Here is a 20,306-nt window from a genome sequence, read left to right on the forward strand (position 1 = left end):
CAAAGTTGGTTAGAACATTAATCTCTCTATTCAATTGCTACAATGTCGTAAACACGAGCAACAACCTTTTCTTGAGTACCTGCAACAAATAAGAAATCAATTAAGGCACATGCATTAACATCCAGATAATTATAATACCGAGCCACCTAATCCAGTTGCTTACCCAATATACGAGGAATATGATAGGAACAACCAATTTCTATTTTATGAACCTACCATGCATCAAATGAAAATGACATACTTGGCAACATAAAGGTAACGAAGTTGAAATAAAATAGCTAGATGGAAAAACAAACCACCCCCCCAAGACCTTGATTATGTACAACATGGTAAATCATGACATATAACGAATAAAAATAATTGTAAACTGGAGAGTTATTTAATTTTCTATTAGACATGTCATATAATTCCAACTCATAACAACACAATGACACAAAAATCTCAAGCCACCATGCCCATGTCTTAAGTTTCCAAACTACTTCACACATACATAAAGGTAGAGCAATCCAAAAATATTTCAAACATACAAATAAATATCAATCATACTTCAGTCTACCATCTATATGCCCTCATGGAAGCCAAGTTAAGCCTAAGATTATATAAGATATACTAGTTACTAAACCGTTTTAGAAGTGCTCATAAACTTCCCAAGACCAAAAGTTCAATCTTGCTTCAAACACGTGCTTAATAAGAAAAATACATATAGTAAAACCATATAGTAAAACGAAGAATATGATAGATTTAATATGGGTTTTCACTAACCAGGTAAGTCGATGAATGCATCTGGCTCCCTAGCCATCTTTGTTGTCCTTTGGTGCACATCTGCAATTCCCATAACTTCTCCCACTATTTCACTACTTATTTGACATAGGCATGCAAGAAGAAATACACAAATAAAACCAATTACACAAAGCAAACAAAGAAAAAGCAACAAGAAAGTGAGAGAAACATTACAAAATATTGTGCTTACAAAATATCTTGATTACAAAATATTCTAAAAAAAAACCATAGTGAATGCAAACAAAAAATAAAAATAAAAATACAATTAGACTCTTACTTCAAGGACTTGTTGCTCAACTGTCCTATCATCAGAAGCAACCCTTCCACCAATGTAAGTCAGGTAGTGCATGAGTAATTTAGTTGTCTCTGTCTTTCCAGCACCACTTTCTCCACTGATCAAAATAGACTAACTACGACCCTCGTTCACCATTGCCCAACAAATCGGATGTACCCAAACACACGTTCCAATCCATAGAACCAAATAATGAGGTAACAATTCTAATGCAACCATTTAATATATAATTACCTATATGATGCATCTGCCACAGCAAAAACATGAGGACTTAGCACACCGAATGTAGCCCCTTTATATTGCTCCATCATGTGCACGTTATATAAATGTGGTAGTTTCGTAAATGGATTAACGACAATCAATATGCTCCCCGTGTGTCTAAATGAAGACATAAATACTAAAAAAAAAAAAAAAAAATCAATACAATATTTATCACAAGCACTGTCCACTTAAACACATATAATTCATTACATATTTCCATTTAAAAAACACATAAGTTGGTGCAATCCAATTTACAAAAAATGCTCACTCAGTATACATGTTGTCTAATTAATTAATTAAACCTCATAAAAACTTCCGTCACATTAAAACGATAAACTGACTAGTGCAATTAAACTTTACATAGATATCATTCAATGCATATCTTCTAGCAAGATTAAAAAAGAATTTCATGTTCATTCAAATAAGGTAATTTTGTCATATCATCAACTCCAACATGATCAGCATCTGCATCTCTCGTAAACAATTTATCCGCCAAAACAAACATCTAAACAAAATCCCAAAACAACAATAATCAATTACTAAACATTCTAAAATAAAGATAATTAAACAAATAATTAAGTTTATCAAACCTTCTTTCCAGAAGAAGTAAGGATTTGAATCTGTTTTCCAGAAGAAGTTGGAATCTGCTGACCCTATGGAAGATAGTGATCAAGTTATTGTGCTTGAGCAATTTATCTCACAAAAATCACCAAACACTTACAAGAAGGCATATATATAGACTCCCTTTTTTATGCTCAGAAGTCAGAACACAACCATAACTTGCCTAACCAATAAAGTGTTCGCCCAATCCCCAATAACATACAGACATAAGGGTGTCAATGCTATGGCCTTGAGGCCATACCGTTATTCACCTAAACTATAGTGATGCTAATGTACCTTGAGGCTGAAAAAATGAGGGATAAGTTTGTTTGGTGAAACTAAAACTTGTATTCAGGGGCGTGGTTTTATCAATACAAAATCATTAAGGCTATTCGTTCGGTGAAATATATGTTTGTAAACAATGAGGATGGAGGAACAGAAGAAGAAAATTAACAAGTAGTAAGAAAAGAAACAAAAACTAGAGTGAATAACGATCGAGTAGTACTTACTTTTGGTTCTGGAGTTGCAGAGCATGCCATGGACTATAATAGGATCATTGTCAGCCTGTAGGGAAACCACAGGAGGCAAAGAAGGAGAGTAGGGATTTCCAAGTGAGGGAAGAAGAAGAGGACAACACATTGCCGATTAAGTGTCTATTGAGCTTGACAGTAGTAGGGTCCCGGCCGAAGAAACGAGAGATGAACCCCATGTCCACCTTCTCATCTTCCAACACCACTACTTCTTCTACACACTGCTTCGACACAGACAGACAAAACAGTTTCACAAAGTAACAAGAGTTATTATTTTCCAAGACTTATTAACAAAAATCCAGCCAAAAAGACTAAGCTTGATTTCAACTTTCATCACTTACCGAAGACCTTTGTCTATTAACTTTTGCATTAGATTTCTTGTTCATCTCAATGATATCATCTATTCCATTCAAACAAATATAGGTTATTCACAAGCGACAAGCCACTTCTAACCAGAACCGTTGGCATATATTTATAATTGCACAATGATGAGCTACAATCTCCAAAAATGATTACTAACTTACCCAAAGATGTGCATGCTCAATTTCTTGTCAGTAAGAGCAATTGCTTCAGCAACAAATGTTCTAGACGCCATATGGAACTGATAAGGAAACATCAAAACATTCATTAAAACTTTTAATTGCTGCTCGAAAATCATGCTAGCAAGTAGAAATTCAGTGAAGCTTTTGAAAGCCAGATTTCCCTTTTGAAACCCTAAATACTCAATAAATTACACTTTTTTAAGAAAAAAAAACTACATTTATGATGAATTGGGTTTCCGGAAAACTAACCCTACACTTGAAAAACTGACTTCTGCAACAATAGCTCCCTAATTCAATCATCCAAAATCAAATTCCCAAATCGAGTGACAATAAGTAGAAAAAAATTTCAAGTGAGGAAGAGAAATAACGGTGTACCTCCGGTTTTAATCGAAGATCGAACCAGATTTATCTTCTTCATCTTCATATGCAGTGTGATATATTTGGAACCCTAGGTTTGAAATTTGAATAGCATGGAGAGAGTCGGGGTTTGAGAGAGTTCTAGTCGGGTAGAACAATTAATCCTTTATTGTTTTGCCTTTTATTTGCTAGAAAAATAATTCAAAAACAATTCAGAATATAAAAAGAAATAAACTAACGGATAACTTGATAAGTAACAATTATATATGTTAGTTACTTGGTTAAGAATATATCCGTTAGAAATCTAAAATATGGTATGTTAGAAATTGGGCCTTATGGTGTAGTGATTAGTATATATTTATTAGCATGTTTTAGTACTGTAGAAACACTATTTTTACATATATCTATTAAATCTTAGTTATCAAATGCCGCTGTTTGCCATCTTGCTTGTTTACGTATTGCGTGTTTAGATTATAAAAACTGTTTTCACTAGTCACTAACCAAATCACTGTTTTCACTATTCACAATTTTCTAATTTATTTCTGCTACTATTTGAGTGCATATGAGTTGAGAAACCAACTCCCTGCAACTCCGTGACCTGACCCTAAAAAGTTCATCCTCCTATTTTTACTTAAGAGAGCGCCCTCGCCCTCATTTTGCCTGTCTAGAGTGTGTCTCGCGCTCCTTTAACCTATTTTTTAGCGCGCCAGCACCCTATTTGAAGTAGAATTGATTTTTTTTTTTATAGTAACTGCAATATTACATCACGAGTACAGTATAGTAGTCATATGTGATAGGGTTATATACTAAAAGCATTACTTTTGTATTAACTCTAATTCTTTATATTTTGAATGTGAATCATATGGGCAAATGTTATGCATATTAGTTATATGCATGTGTCTAATACTTTATGTTGTAGATGATATGGTGTGGACACACAGAAGATCATATCATCAGTACCTTATAAAGTATAAGTAATCGTTAACAACCTAGATGGATTTGGACAAACCATTGGTACGGTTGTAGTATAATCTGGTATTAGTCTATCTTGACTATAGGATTACACTAGTACCCTTTGTGTGTATTGAACATGACCAAGTGAGGTTGTTTCTCTTTATACTGACTATATAAAAGAACAAACGCCTCTGTTATTATGGATGTTTGTCCTCTTAATCCGGATATAATAACGAGCAATTACGTGCATTGTACATTGCTTTAAATCAACAATGAGTGAGATTCATTTGTAAATCAACAAACTCAATAGATTGGGTAATAACATTGTATGTAAGGTGTGTTGTTGATTATAAAAGGAATCCATGTCCTGCAAGAAGTCGGGTTGATGATGTCCCCTTGAGGAGCTTAAAAAGATTGTATTGTAAACCCTGCAGGTGGATTTATTCCCACATGATAATGAGGTTAAGTGGTACTACTCAAGGACAAAAGAAGTTGATTAATGTAGTTGTCAGTAACTTGACTTAATCAACGGACATTTGATATATTAAACACGGGGAGATCAACAAGCATATAATATGGAGCCCATAAACGCAGACACGAAATTTGAGATTAGGGCGGTAGTGCAACAATGGCCTTTAGTGGAATAAGCCATTTGTTGACGGACTTGGGCAGTGTGTTCTGGACGAACATGGGAAGCCCAAGCTTGTCAGGAGGCCCAATCCTAATTTCTCCTCATGGTCCCTGTTGTAACCTATAAATAGAATCCCTTCTCTCCTGGCCAAAATTACTATTAACTCTGGATTGAAAAGAGAGGCAAGGAAAGAGAGATCCATAATTGGATCTAGCTTTGTGAGAAAGAAGGGGGTTGGTAGATCGTTGCCCACACAACGTCCAATCTATTGAAAGGAATACAACAGAAGATCAAGGGGTTGATTGTTGATTCAGAATCATAGCTATTGGATTCTCAGAGTTAGATTAGACGGATCTACAGGTATGTTTTCCAATCCAAAATTGTGAACCCCATTAATTCTGTTGCGCGTGGGTTTTTGCAGTTTGTAGAACTTTGCATTCTGAAATAACAGTTCCTACAATTGGTATCGGAGCAAGGTTGATTTGTTGGTAGATGTAGAACTGTTCTAACTTGGTTTTGCAGGCATCTAGACTAACTGTTATGCTCAGAATGATTTCTGAAAAGAAATGGATTGATTTTTGTTTTTATGAAAAATTGATTGGTTTTACATCTTTTGATTATTGGTGGATGTAATTTAAATCACGGTATGTATCATGTTATTTGTTTATTATCATTGATGTAATCATATGTAAAGATCAAAAGTTCAAAAGATCAAGAAATGGATTGATCGAGATCTGAAAAATTGAATTTTTCTCGTGGAGCACAGGTGGAGCGCGGGTCATGCTCAAGCACCTAGAAGTCGCAAAAGGAAGGAGCGCACATGGAGCGCTGGTCATGCTAAAGCGCCTGGAAGTGAGCGTACCACACGCCTTGGACAGACACATTTGGAGCGCTGGTCCCACCCTTCATGACAGAAAAAGAAATTTTTTTTCTCTGTGAGATGAAATCTGTTTGCTGTTCGTGGTCTATGGGGCAATTTCTTGAGGTTTCTAGTGAAGGAAATAGGTCACGATTTCTTTAAAACAAAAACAAAACAAATAGGGCCCCAACCCCCTCCCGGACTTTCTATGAGGCAACTAAAAGAGTTCGCTAACGGGATGGAATGAATGAATATGGGCCATAACAGTTGGGAATTTTTTTTGCATTTTATTGTTCATATTTGCTTATTCTATATACATGTTTTTATTTGTGGATGTTGTAGGAACCGTTATTTCAGAATGAATATTTCTACAAACCGTGAAAACCACACGCAGTGAAATTAATGGTTCTCACGATTTTGGATTGGAAAACATACCTGTAAATCCTTTTGAGATGACTTTGAGAATCCAATAGCTATGAAATCCAAAATCAACCTCTTGATCTTCTGTTGTATTCATTTAAAAGATTGGACGTTGTGTGGGCAACGATCTACCAACCCCCTTCTTTCTTATAAAGCTAGAACCAATTTTGGATCTATCTTTCCTTGCCTCTCTTTTCAATCCAGAGTGAATAGTAATTTTGGCCAGGAGAGAAGGGATTCTATTTATAGGCTACAACAGGGACCATGAGGAGAAATTAGGGTTGGGCCTCCTCGAGGCTTGGGCTTCCCATGTTAAGCCCATAATACACGGCCCAAGTCCGTTAACAAATGGCTTATTCCACTAAAGGTCATTGTTGTACTACCGCCCTAATCCCAAATTACGTGTCAGCGTTTATGGGCTCCATATTATATGCTTGTTGATCTCCCCGTGTTTAAAATATCGAATGTATGTCGATTAAGTCAAGTTACTGACAACTACATTAATCAACTTCTTATATCCTTGAGTAGTACCACTCAATCTCATTGTCATGTCGAAATAAATCTACCTGCAGGGTTTACATGACAATCCTTTTGAGCTCCTCAAGGGGACATCATCAACCCGACTTCTTTCGGGACAGGGATTCCTTCTATAATCAACAACACACCTTACATACAATGTCATTACTTAATCCATCAAGTTTGTTAATTCACAAATGAATCTCACTCATTGCTGATTTAAAGCAATGTACAATGCACATAAGTGCCCGTTATTATATTTGATTAAGAGGACAAATATCTATAATAACAGAGGCGTTTGTTCTATTATATAGTCAGTATAAAGAGAAACAACCTCACTTAGTCCTGTTCAATACACACTAAGTGTACTAGTGTAATCCTATAGTCAAGATAGACTAATACCAGATTATACTACAACCCTACCAATGGTTTGTCCAAATCCATCTAGGTTGTGAACGATTACTTATACTTTATAAGATACTGATGATATAATCTTCTGTGTGTTCACACCATATCATCTACAGCATAAAATATTAGACACATGCATATAACTAATAACATATATAATATGCATAACATTTGCCCATATGATTCTCATTCAAAATATATAGAATTAGAGTTATTACAGAAGTAATGTTTTTAGTATATAACCCTATCACATGGGTATCTTTAAACATGGTCGGCCAATAAAGACCGCATTGTAGAACTTTGGCGGCAGTTTTCTTTCCAATAAAATGACTCCCGCATGATTGTTTATGGCAGAAGGATAATACTTCATTATGCTCCCACTGGGGAATGCAACGACGAATTATCTAATCTGCACAATATTTAAAAAGATAGGGTTCATCCCAGTAGTAAAACTTAACTTTGGCCAAAAATCTCTTGCATTCTTTCCTGGTCCATATGTCAGGAATGATCTCAGACACTAAAAAAATTACTATGTCTGCTGACCAAGGTGTAGAAAAAATTGAATAAAGATGCTCATCTAGAAAAGAGTTAGATATCGATTCAGAATCACTGTCATCCTCATTAGTTATCCTAGATAAGTGATATGCAACTACGTTTTCACCTCCTTTTTTATCCTTAATTTCTAAGGTAAATTCAGTTAGGAGAAGAATCCAACGAATCATTCTTTGCTTAGCGTCCTTCTTCACGAGAAGATACCTAAGTGCAGCATGGTCTGTATAAACAATAGTCGTGGAACCAACTAAGTAGGTGATAAGAGCCCAAAACTGTAGTTTTAACCCCTTAATAATCATACTGTTAGACCAATTATGTGAATAATAAGTAAGAGTTAATACTGATTACGTGTTTTTATGCATTTCGTGGCTTCAAAGTCCATTATGTGCGAAATGTGCCACTTTAGCGAGATAAAGGAGCAAAAGTCAGAGAACTTCGAATGCCATATCTTTGGACTCAGACCTCGGATTGAGGCCTACCTTATGTCAAAACGACCGGCTCGGAAAGAGCTTTGCAATGGTCTAAGCCTTGACCCAATCAGAGGAGCATAAGTGGACGAAAAGTCTGTGGAAGCCAACTGCAGCTGAAGAGGCCTTTTGATCGAAGAATTGGGTTTTGGGCACGATTCTCGCCCAAAACATGGCTCCAAGCCCATGCACGATTTTGGATCTGGATGTATAAAACAAAAGCTTGACTCGGTGTTAATGGAGTCAAAAGGGCGTTAGGTTAGGTAGATAGGTTAGAATAGAAAGTAGCCATTAAAATAGCTTCTAGATCTAGATTTAATTGTTTTATTTAATTAGTTTCAAATCCTTTATTAGATTAAACCTTTGAATCTTGTTCTTCATTTAATTAGATCAATAAAGTAGTATTTTTTATCAATTTCGATTTTGTCATTTCCATTTCTAGATCTAATTTCAATTCTTGTTCTTATTTCATTTTAGTCATTAATTTAGATTTCATTATTGTTTAAATTAGTAAATTTCAATGCTTTATATTATGTTTAGTTTTAATCTAAATGGGAATGATTGCGGAATGATTCAAGGCTAAACTCCATTAGAGGGGGTTGAGAAGCCTTGATGAAAGCTTGATCCCGTTTATCGTAGAGTCGTCGTAATTTCTATTCCACGCCAGAAATAATTAGTTCACCATGAGAATGGGTTTAATTGTTCACATGCTAGTTATAAATTGGTAGAAATGCCATGTGTAATTAGGGATTAGGAAGAACCATTGTTCTCGTGTAGCAGTTCAATTCGATTCTGACGGCGACTTCGTCGTTAGTGGATTAAGTTGAGTTAAGGTGGAATCAATCCCCCCTCTAACTCCTTATCATCGAATCAATGTAGCATTCCCTTAGTTGTCTGATAATTGACTAGTTGCATTTCGTGGGTAGTTGCATCGTAATCTAGTTAAGTAATTAAATGGAAATCTCTCATTGACTTAAGACTGATTTCTTAGACTTAGAAAACAATCCATGCTAGGGAACTAGGAGTGGAACGAACTTCCTACTCCACTTAGTGCAATTCGCATTGACAGTAGAAGATTTGATAATTGAGACTAGTAAAAGTAGAGTTTTAGTTTACTTACGTTGTGAAACCATCGTTCATTTCGTAGGTAGACTATTCATTTCACTTTTATCAAATGGCGCCGCTGCCATCTTAGTTACACTTTAGCATTGTTTTCCTTGTAGAAGTAGTCATTTTTAAGTCCCATTAAACCCACCCACCCTTGTTTGTTTCATCTTGTAGTTTGCCCGGTTCAAATAAGACAAATTCGCGAGAAAATACACGGGCCCGCTACAAGGAGGAGGCGACCAGCTAAGTTCTTGGAATTTCATCTACCAAAGAAGCGCCACCACGCATATACCAAGCGACCAAAACACCGAACTTCGACTTCACACCGAAAGCGACCCACCCCATTTGGGCTGACCGCCTAAAAAAACACTAATCTGAAAATTACTTTCGGCCGAAGGCCTTTTCTCTTGGCCTTGGCCAGAAGTTAAAATTTCCGGTTTCCACGCTTTGATTCAAACTTTGATCTTTCATATTTTTCAGTGTTCTAACCTCGCTATATACACCAACAAGCGTAAACAAGACGCTATTCATAAAGCGAAGCAAGGGCGCCATCGGTATTCCTTTCTTCCATACCTCGCATCTCCGTTAGAGGTTTATACTAGTATATCGAATTGTTTGGAGTGTTGCATGTTAGTTAAGTTCGACTTAGTCTTGCATGAGATTAAGGTCCGCCGAACAAAAAACACCAACGAAAATACACAACAACATCAACAATCAAATCTATCTAGTATACCACCCACTACACCTCTAACTACTATTTCACACACACCACCGATATAATGGGGAAGAAAGAGAGACTCCTCTCGGACTTCTACAAAGCCTTGAGCGATAGCCCCAAATCTTGCATCGTTCTAGCGGACCCGGTGGAATGGGATTTGAGAATCCTCCAAATATTTTTAATTTGTTACCCGCTTTTCATGGTTTAGACCATGAAAACCTTATCAACACATCTAGGATTGAACAAGTCCTAACAACATTCCACCATCCCACGGTTGGTACGGAACAAATTAAATTAAGGGTATTCCCTTTCACCTTAGCCGATAAAGGCGTCTTTAGTTAACCGCCCAAAGCCCTAATTACGGGACTCGTGGGCTAAACTTGTTCAAATTGTTTATGGAACATTTTACCCACCCCTAAAGACGGATGAGATGCTTTCCAAGATTCATTTCTTTTCGACAAAATCCTCATGAATCATTTTCAGAGGCTTGGAATCGTTTCACCGATCTGCTTATAGAGTGTCCACACCATAACCTAGCAAAAGACACGTTAGTTCGTGCCTTTTTCAAAGGACTTCAACATCACCATAAAGAAGTCCTTGACATAATGAATGGGGTAGTTTCTTAAGCAAAGGAGCCTCTGAGGCTTATAAATTTTAGAGGACCAAACTAAGCGAAATAATAATTGGGGGTAGTGATGATATCCCCGGCCCGCTAGTTCTACTAATACGCTTAAAAGGCTGCCAAGATGTTTGAAATTAAACACGATTCCGGAAGCTTAAAACTCTAATCGAATCACTTACTAAAAAGGTTGAAGCCATTACAGTACAACAAAAGCCTATCCCGTCATGAATGTAAATTCAAACCCATGTAGTTTCGGCTTTGAGTCCCGAGCATCCCGACTCCCATCGTCCTATAGCCTATGAAACGTGGCTTGTTCCATTAATAGTGAACCTAACGCCCTTGGAGACAAAATCCCAACTACGGTTGGAGAAATAACCAACAAGTCACACCTCAAGGGTACAATAATCAATATGTTAGGCCAACGATAGCTTTAACCAAGCTCCACTACGACAGGGCGAGGGTCGGGTAATTTTAATAATTATAACAACCAAGTGCAACCTCGACAAGGTCAAGCACAAGGTCAAGGTAATTATAATAATTATAATGCTAATAGAGGTATCGTTCCGTCAATAATAATTATCAGAATCCACCAATAAATAATTCACGCGAAATAGTTCCACCACACCACACCGGACTACTACACCCACACAACCGATCGCCTTTGACACCTTCATACAAGTGAGCCAAAAACTTTTCCAAACCATGGCTCAATCTAACCAACAGCTTCTACAATCCGTTAATAATTTAACCCAACAGTTGGCTCAAGATAAAGCCCAAACCAAAGGTGTGTTGCCAGGTCACGCAATACCTAATCCTAAAACAACAAACACAGCCTTTGAGGTAACCGATAATACTAGTAATGAATATGAAAATGTAGGGGAGATAAATGACATCACCACTCTCCGTTCTGGCAGAGTGGTTGATAACAAGGTAACTATGCCTATAGTTACCCCACCAAGAGTAACCCTACACCTACTATTTTACTAGATACCCCAAATAGAAACTGAAGAGCCTACCACCGTAGAGGTAATGCCACAACACAACCTAAGAAACGAAAAGCCACGGTTAAACATCCAGGTGATACCATTGCTAAATATAGACAAAACCACCGCTTCCACAAAAATTAGCCATGTTAACTAGGGATACAAATTACGAGGAGATTAGGACGCGTTTTAAGAATCTAACTATAAACCTTCCCTTCCTCGAAGCTATTAAAAGCTGCCACATCATGCTAAGTTTCTTAAGGAATTGTGTACTACTAGGCGTAAGACAAATATACCAAAAGACGCCTTTTTAATAAAACAATTCCCAACCTTATCCGAAAATAATGGAATTGTTAAGTACAAGGACCCCGGTCGCCCCATCAGATTAATGCACCTTAGGAGATTCCTATATCTGACGACCGTTATTAGACTTGGGGGCTAGTGTCAACTTACTCCCATTTTATTTGTATAGACAAATAGGTCTAGACGAGATGCAACCCATTAAAATGACGTTGTAATTAGTCTGATCGGTCTATTAAGTATCCTAAGGGTGTAGTCGAAAAATGTCTTTGGTAAAAGTTCGTGATTTCTACTATCCGCTGATTTTGTAGTCCTCGATACGTAAGTCGCTAACGACTCGTCCCGATTATTTTAGGGCGCCCTTTCTTGGCAACCGCCAATGCGCCATTAATTGCCGCTATGGTTCAATGTCCATGTCTTTTGGCCATCTTGTCGTTGAAGTCAATGTTTTAAAACAAGGACACGCTTACCCGATTCGTCTATGGATGGAGAGGTAAGCATGATCGAGAGCTTCGCTCGAGATTATTTCAACAACACGTTCCCTGATAGTCATATGCCCAAAATTCTTTCCTTTGGAAAGTCAGACTCCAACATTTTCATCCCTACACTAGTCGATACACATATTATTGATGAGGACGGGATAGATGACTTTCTCAAAGATGTAGAGGACTACCATAGTAATGTGGATATGACCAATCTAGATGAGGAATTCGATGAGTTTTTTCGAGTAGGTGACAATTCACCCTATCAAGAACTAACTTGCACAACATCCACCTCGATTCCCCTCCTTCCACCCTTTCAAAGGAATATCGAGTTTGCACTCGATCCTTTTGTTTCTCCTGTGCTTCATAATTTTTTAAATCCTCCTAGCAAACAGATACTTCAGAAGGACAAACTATTTGACACCTTCATTTTCAGAATTGAGACAAAATACACACACACAATGAATGAGTTCGGTGCTAAAACCACATCCTCATTGTGTACAGGCTGTTTTTCTACAACTTATCCATATCCTCCATATTCTCCACAACCATTCACCTTTCCACACTTATTTACTAGAACACCCACTCATTCAAAAATGAAAAAGAAGGTGCATGATAGGTTACACAATAGGGTTATCCGACTTCGCTTTCATTCCACTAGGCTGCGTCGTAGAAAATCTTGGTGCTTGATTGTGTTTGGATATGTTTTCTGTGGTATTTATTTATAGAATGATCCACAACTATTTCTGTTGTTGATATATGATCAACTGTATATTCATACATATGTTTTAGATAAAGTCTCGAGTATCTGACTATAAACGACTCAATTTCTGTGTTTGGTGCACTTCCTTTCACTTTAATATATTGGTGAGTGCACCATTAAGGAAACCGGCCCTCCCTATGGAGTGTGTGGGCTGTAAGTACCGGATCCTAAGTCCACGGTTCACATAGTTCACGCTTTTCCACTCTTGCATGTTTTTCTCGATTTTTTGAGTCATGTTTCTCTATGGTGTGAATTATGTCTTTATTGTTTATTGTTTTTCCTTCTAAAAATAAAATAAAAAATAAAAAATAAAAATAAACATAGTAATCTAGAAAGTCTCGAATCGATCAAAAAGACCCATCGCTAAAACAAATTTTCTAAGCTTCGTTGTAAAAATTTGTTTGGGGGGGGGTGTTCAGATTCGCACTAAAATGTTTTATGACCCATTTGAGTTGCTTAGGCCGCTTTTATTGTATTACGACTCGGATTGACATAATCTATTAATTTAGAGTTCATTCGTTCAAGATAACTTACGCCATGCACGCACTTCGAGGCATTTTCCACTATCTCGTATGTCATCTGAAGTCGGAATAGAGTGTTTTATAGATCATTGATAGGAAATTCTCTCCTGATCATTTCCATATCTCATTCAAGCAAAAATCGGACCGTAACGGCTGGAATTTTGATTTGAAATTCAGAAAAATCGAAAAAATCAAAAATTTCGATTTTGGGCTTGGGCCCAACCCGCTTCACGACCACCGCATCATGCCTTACATTCTCAGCATTCATTCTCAAGAATCATCGTTTTTCATCTTCCACCGCCATTAACAAAGCTCCAAACCTAAATAAAATAAAAATTAAAAAGAAAATACAATAAACCCACGCCCAAAAATCAAATCCTAACCCCAAATCTTCTCTAAAACCAAACCACCACAACCCCCACCGATTTAAATAACAAAACCCACCGAAAATTCAACAATTTGTTGCTGCGCCACCACCACTCCACCACCACCACTGTTCTTTCAGTCGGTCAAGTTAAACCACCACCACCACATCATATTTAAACCCTCACTCCATTCCAAACACTAGATGGCTCAATAACGCCGAATTATACCGGAGCAAGTTTTCATCGCCGACCACTTCGCCGCTTTTACGGTGACGAAATGGCTAGTAGAGAGACTGGGGTAGTTTGTGGTAATTTCGACCCAAGCCTTCTACCATGAAGACTTGGTCCGACGGTTCTATAACACCGGGAGTTGGAGGGGAGTAGGATTTTTGTGTTGGTAAGGAAGAAGAGGAGGGAGTTGACTACTGGACTGTTGGCTGAGATTCTAGGCATTCCGCCTAGAATCCATCTGGATGTCACTCTACAGGAGCCCCAGTTTGACGGGGTAGAGCCTCTGATGGGCGTGACTGTCATCAATGGGAGCTACAATACAAACTCCCATTGTGTACGCCAGGCATCCCTCAGGACCAACCAGCTGGCTACAGCTCAGTGGATTGGTCGGAATGTCCTAGGGAAGGACAAGGTCAGCGACATCGGTCTGACCTGCCTCCACGTCTTATGGGTACTCCAGGAGCAGAAGTACGATTTCTGTATCCTGGAGTTTTTGCTGAGCATGATTAGGGGGGTCGGAAAGTCTTTGGCACCTCTTCCTGTGTTAATCACCAAGATCATGCTGAAGATGAAAGCAGCTCCGGCGTCTGAGAGGATTTACATTACCCTGCACCGTAACACGCGTATCTATAGGGAGTGTGTCCAACAAGTTTGGAGGAGGGCTGAGGATAGAGAAGAAGAAGAAGAGGATGGTGGAGCTGGGAATGAAGAGGAGGCTGGGGGACATCGATGCCTCCTCCGGATGAGGAAGACTTGACCGCTTTGATGCGATGCCTTCTAGAGGTGTTGGTCTGATGCAGAACACATGGCTGTGCTTCATAGGGGCATGCGTTCACTAAACACTATCTGTACAGACCTCCGGACTCGACAGGCGACTATTCATCATAACTTCGAGATCCGCACCCGCAGAGAGGATGAGAGATGGGAACAAAGCAGGGCTGAGATGGAAGCCCCAAATACCAGGTTTAGATCGATATGCTTGCACGCTTCCCACCTCATACGCACTCGCTTCGAGGACACAAATTATTTAGGCATGAGCGTCGTCGACGAATGACGACTGCTGCTGGACCTTCGGGAGCCCAGGAGCCACCACTAGAGAGTGTGCCCTCCACCACCAGTGGCGAGGTGTTTAGAGAGTCTGAGGTTTGATAGTGGTTGTTGTTTTATTTATTTTTGTTGTTTTTATTGTAATGTAACTTTTATTTCCGTAATTTGAATTTTGTAGTGGTACTCCGAATGAAATTTTAATATAAGGGCTTATTTTCATTATGCATGGTTGTTTCATATTGACCCCACCTTCCCAACTTGTTTGGGGGTGGTTTTATCAATTCAAGCATTATTTTTGTATAACCCTCGTATTAGAATTAATTGTGGAGTCAAGGTGAAAATATGGATGTTTAGGCAGAAATATGATTAAGTATCATTGTAGGATGAAATCTAGATTAAATAGGTACATTCTATCATAAAATCAACCTAAAGATACTGGGTTTGAATTACAATCCAGGATATGAGTTGTTTCCGCTGAAGTTTGGAAATTTTAGGATTTCCGAAACCGCCGTAATTAGTTTTGGCAACTTTCCGATCCATTTTAGCAACTTTAAACATATATAAACTTGATACAAACTATCCTCACAACTCACACTACACCTAAACTCCATCACTCACCCTTCACACCCGCATTCCCACGCTTTTCGACTTCATTTTTGCAAAATTTTGAAACCGGGCCTTCCCAGAGAGGAGCAGGCCATACACTTCTTCGAGAAAAATTTTGCTCGTGAGAGCCCACCCAAAGTCAAGCGCCGACTTCGCTAAAAACACCGGAATTCCAAAATACAAGAGCGACGCATTTCTAGTTGAAGCGCGCCTGACTTCCGTGGACCAGAAATTTTCCAGTTTTCGAAATAGTATCCGGATCATTCGCAGCTATTCCGGCGTAATTTTGAGATGACATCTCCAAAGATTGATACCGAACAGCTTTCAAGATTTGTTCCAAAAGCACTACTTACGGTGCTTGGTTTCATGAGGTGATCACATACGCTATTGAACCTCTTATGGTAGGACCGGCTGAACTTTATTCTCCAAAGACTTGCATCTTATTTTTATAATAACCGCATTTTCTTTGAGAGACCGGATGGAGAACAAGTGTTCTCCATCAACATTGACGATGAACCAATGGAAATTACCGTGTTCTTGCTAGCATTTGTTCTTGGACTTGCTATGCCCAATGAGATACAAGACCCATGGTGCTATTGGGTCGATAATATGCATGTCTACACTTATGAGTTTTTGCACGAGGCTTATGGGGCGTGCATTTTCCAGATTGAGGACCAAGGGGACTATAACGCTGTTCCTTGGTAGCCCCGTCCATGAACATAGAACCTGTTATGTTTTGGATTATGCTAAACATTTTAGGGGAATGGCGTTTTCTTCCGTGAATGACGCCACTTGCGCCGCTTTCCTTGCTTTAGCCACGGACGCCGGTTCTATGACCTTCCCGTAACTTTGATGTCTAGTTTAGCACGAGCCCATACCATGAGGCATAAGTACCTTCTTATGCCTGTTCTAATTTCACGATTATGCTATGTTTCTTTCCTGTTTTTGTACACATTTCACGGATTGGATTACGGTAGAGACACGGCGACCCACCAATAGTATTATTCGATCTTTCCGGTAATGACTTGGCAAGGGTGGCGGATACAACCTCACCAGTTGCACCCTACACCCCATCAGACCAAGTGGCACTTAATAGGTTAGCAAACATAGATGATAAATGGCGGAAGCCCGGCAAATTATCATAGCATGGCAGATCGCTGAAGGAGCCTCACTTTTTATAGAAGTAGAGGATGACTAATATGACTAATAACAAATGGAGAGTGGATGTAAGTTTTAGTTTCGTTGAGTGTCCGCTATGTCCCAAGCAATTTAATTCTGATAACCCCATAATGGGTAGAACTCGATAGAGTTGTGTCGGTTTTATTTCCTATATTAGCACGCTATAACCTTGTAATACAGATGTTCCCGAATTTCACGCTTCAATGGTATTTTTCCTACCCTCTTTATTTAAATGCTTTGAGGACAAAGCATGCTTCTTGTTTGGGGCATAGAAACTCGTGTAATTAAGACATCCGTTAGGATATAGATAGATATAATATGCATTTGTTTTCTAGTTAAAATTTCAAAAATTTAAAAATATAAATAAATAAGTTATGCTATACACTTTAGGAATATTGGTATTGTTTCTTTCTCCATGCTCTTAACAATCTAGAAGTCTCACATAGTTTTTGCATCGTATAATTGTTAGAAACTTAGGTTAATATGTAGGTAATAATCTTTGCATCTATCTATAAATATATTACATGAGTATCTATGATTGTTAGCAAAAGTTTCTAAAATCTAGGCTAGAGTACTTATTCTACAAATCTGTGAGAATATAGCCTAAAGCCTTATATGAGCTTAAACATTTGAGAAATGACACAAGGGAGAAGTAAAATCCGGATAGAAAATCACACGCCCACTTGCTTGATCACTAAACCATATCCTAAACGAGAATTTAGGCCCTCTTTGGATCGATATAGCCGTAAATTCAAACCTATGAATTACTTTCCGCTAGTCGCCCCCTCCGAGCCTTTCTTTAGCCTTCCATAAACCACAATTCCTTTACCCCTGTTACAAAACAAAACAAAATAAAAAAATATATATATAATAAATCAACCTACCCAATTAAGATAAGTCTGAGAATAGAATGAGTGAAGAAAGAAGAAGAGAAAAACCTGTGTAAACAAAAATTAGTTAGTTGCTTCAGAAAAAGAAAAGAAGTTTCCATCCAAGGAAAAGGAAAAAAAAAAAAATAGAAATAAATAAAAACTCCAAAAATAGAATAAAAGGGAGTCAAAAGCCAAAGAAAAGAAAAAGAAAAATATGGCTAAGGATGGAAACAAAGTGTAGAAGCAAAAGTAAATAACAAGGTTTTCTCTAGTTACATAATATGAAGACTCTATTATCTCAGACTTGTCCTTTAGAATATCCATTTCCTTCCTTCTTAAACCATCTCCTAATCCCCGTAACACCTAATAAAGACCTCTAGCTCAATTAGGAATAGGTTAGTGTGATAGTAAGTGACATGATGTGTTTGATCGACTCCGCTTCCTCGTGGTGTCATTGAGATTGTAAGGTAAAGTGTGCCCACTGCATTAATCGGAGTAGCTTAAACTTGAGTGGAAAAATCGAGTGTTGTTTCTTGACTATTATTGTGAGAACCTACTTAAGGACGCTTATTCGAAGTTCTCGAAACAAACCCGCTAAACATTTTATAGTACTACTCATGGTGTATATGTTTATTGTAGATGATAGATTATTATGCATATATTAACTTAGGTTTTTGACTTGTTTATTCTTATTCAATTGCTAGAGAGATGTATAGATAGTTGAGCATGAATAAGGAAACAATAGTTTTATTTTCTTAGTCGCCAGAGTATAGATGAAGTTTGTGAGTACCTTCACTGGAAAACTCTCACTGGCTATAACTCGGCCCACTAGGGAATTCCTATTGGTTTAAGGCCTTGTTGCATATGGTCAATGCAATCGACTCAGCTTAAATGAGAGTAGTAAGAACTCCATTTTTGGTCACTTATTCTAATTTCTCATCTTTGCTTCGGACAAGCAAAAAATGTCGCTTGGGGGTGGTTTGATAAGAGCCCAAACTGTAGTTTTAACCCCTTAATAATCATACTTGTTAGACCAATTATGTGAATAATAAGTAAGAGTTAATACCGATTACGTGTTTTATGCATTTCAAAGCTTCAAAGTCCATTATGTGCGAAAATGTGCCACTTTAGCGAGATAAAGGAGCAAAAGTCAGCAGAACTTCCAAATGCCATATCTTTGGACTCAGACCTCGGATTGAGGCCTACCTTATGTCAAAACGACCGGCTCGGAAAGAGCTTTGCAATGGTCCAAGCCTTGACCCAATCAGAGGAGCAGAAGTGGACGAAAAGTCTGTGGAAGCCAACTGCAGCTGAAGAGGCCTTTTGGATCGAAGACTGGGTTTTGGGCCCCCGATTCTCTCCGCCCAAAACATGGCTCCAAGCCCATGCACGATTTTTGGATCTGGATGTATAAAAACAAAAGCTTGACTCAGTGTTAATGGAGTCAAGGGCAGTTAGGTTAGGTAGATAGGTTAGAATAGAAAGTAGCTATTAAAATAGCTTCTAGATCTAGATTTAATTGTTTTATTTAATTAGCTTCAAATCCTTTATTATATTAAACCTTTGAATCTTGTTCTTCATTTAATTAGATCAATAAAGTAGTATTTTTTATCAATTTCGATTTTGTCATTTCCATTTCTAGATCTAATTTCAATTCTTGTTCTTATTTCATTTTAGTCATTAATTTAGATTTCATTATTGTTTAAATTAGTAAATTTCAATGCTTTATATTATGTTTAGTTCTAATCTAAATGGGAATGATTGCGGAATGATTCAAGGCTAAACTCCATTAGAGGGGGTTGAGAAGCCTTGATGAAAGCTTGATCCCGTTTATCGTAGAGTCGTCGTAATTTCTATTCCACGCCAGAAATAATTAGTTCACCATGAGAATGGGTTTAATTGTTCACATGCTAGTTATAAATTGGTAGAAATGCCATGTGTAATTAGGGATTAGGAAGAACCGATTGTTCCGTGGTAGCAGTTCAATTCGGATTACGACGACTCGTCGTTAGTGGATTAAGTTGAGTTAAGGTGGAATCAATCCCCCCTCTAACTCCTTATCATCGAATCAATGTAGCATTCCCTTAGTTGTCTGATAATCGACTAGTTGCATTTCGTGGGTAGTTGCATCGTAGTCTAGTTCGTAATTCGTAAATCTCTCATTGACTTAAGACTGATTTCTTAGACTTAGAAAACAATCCATGCTAGGGAACTAGGAGTGGAACGAACTTCCTACTCCACTTAGTGCAATTCGCATTAAGAGTAGAAGATTTGATAATTGAGACTAGTAAAAGTAGAGTTTTAGTTTACTTACGTTGTGAAACCATCGTTCATTTCGTAG

The 20,306-nt window shown here is 37.9% G+C and overlaps 1 long non-coding RNA gene across 2 annotated transcripts; it reads right to left on the minus strand.

Moving 5' to 3' along the window:
* Positions 1-1,698: 1,698 nt before the first annotated feature.
* Positions 1,699-3,520, minus strand: LOC147481521 (uncharacterized). 2 transcript variants are annotated; one of them, XR_015205679.1, is made up of 6 exons: positions 3,381-3,520; positions 2,988-3,064; positions 2,805-2,863; positions 2,443-2,684; positions 1,924-1,986; positions 1,699-1,838 (listed from the first exon to the last, which is right to left on the minus strand). It is a non-coding gene; the product is annotated as an uncharacterized LOC147481521 (long non-coding RNA). The 2 variants fall into 2 exon arrangements; XR_015205678.1 differs by having other exon boundaries at positions 2,443-2,863.
* Between the last annotated feature and the right edge of the window lie 16,786 nt (positions 3,521-20,306).

This window comes from Coptis chinensis, chromosome 8 (genome assembly GCF_015680905.1).
Source record: "Coptis chinensis isolate HL-2020 chromosome 8, ASM1568090v1, whole genome shotgun sequence".
Classification (NCBI taxonomy): Eukaryota; Viridiplantae; Streptophyta; class Magnoliopsida; order Ranunculales; family Ranunculaceae; genus Coptis; species Coptis chinensis.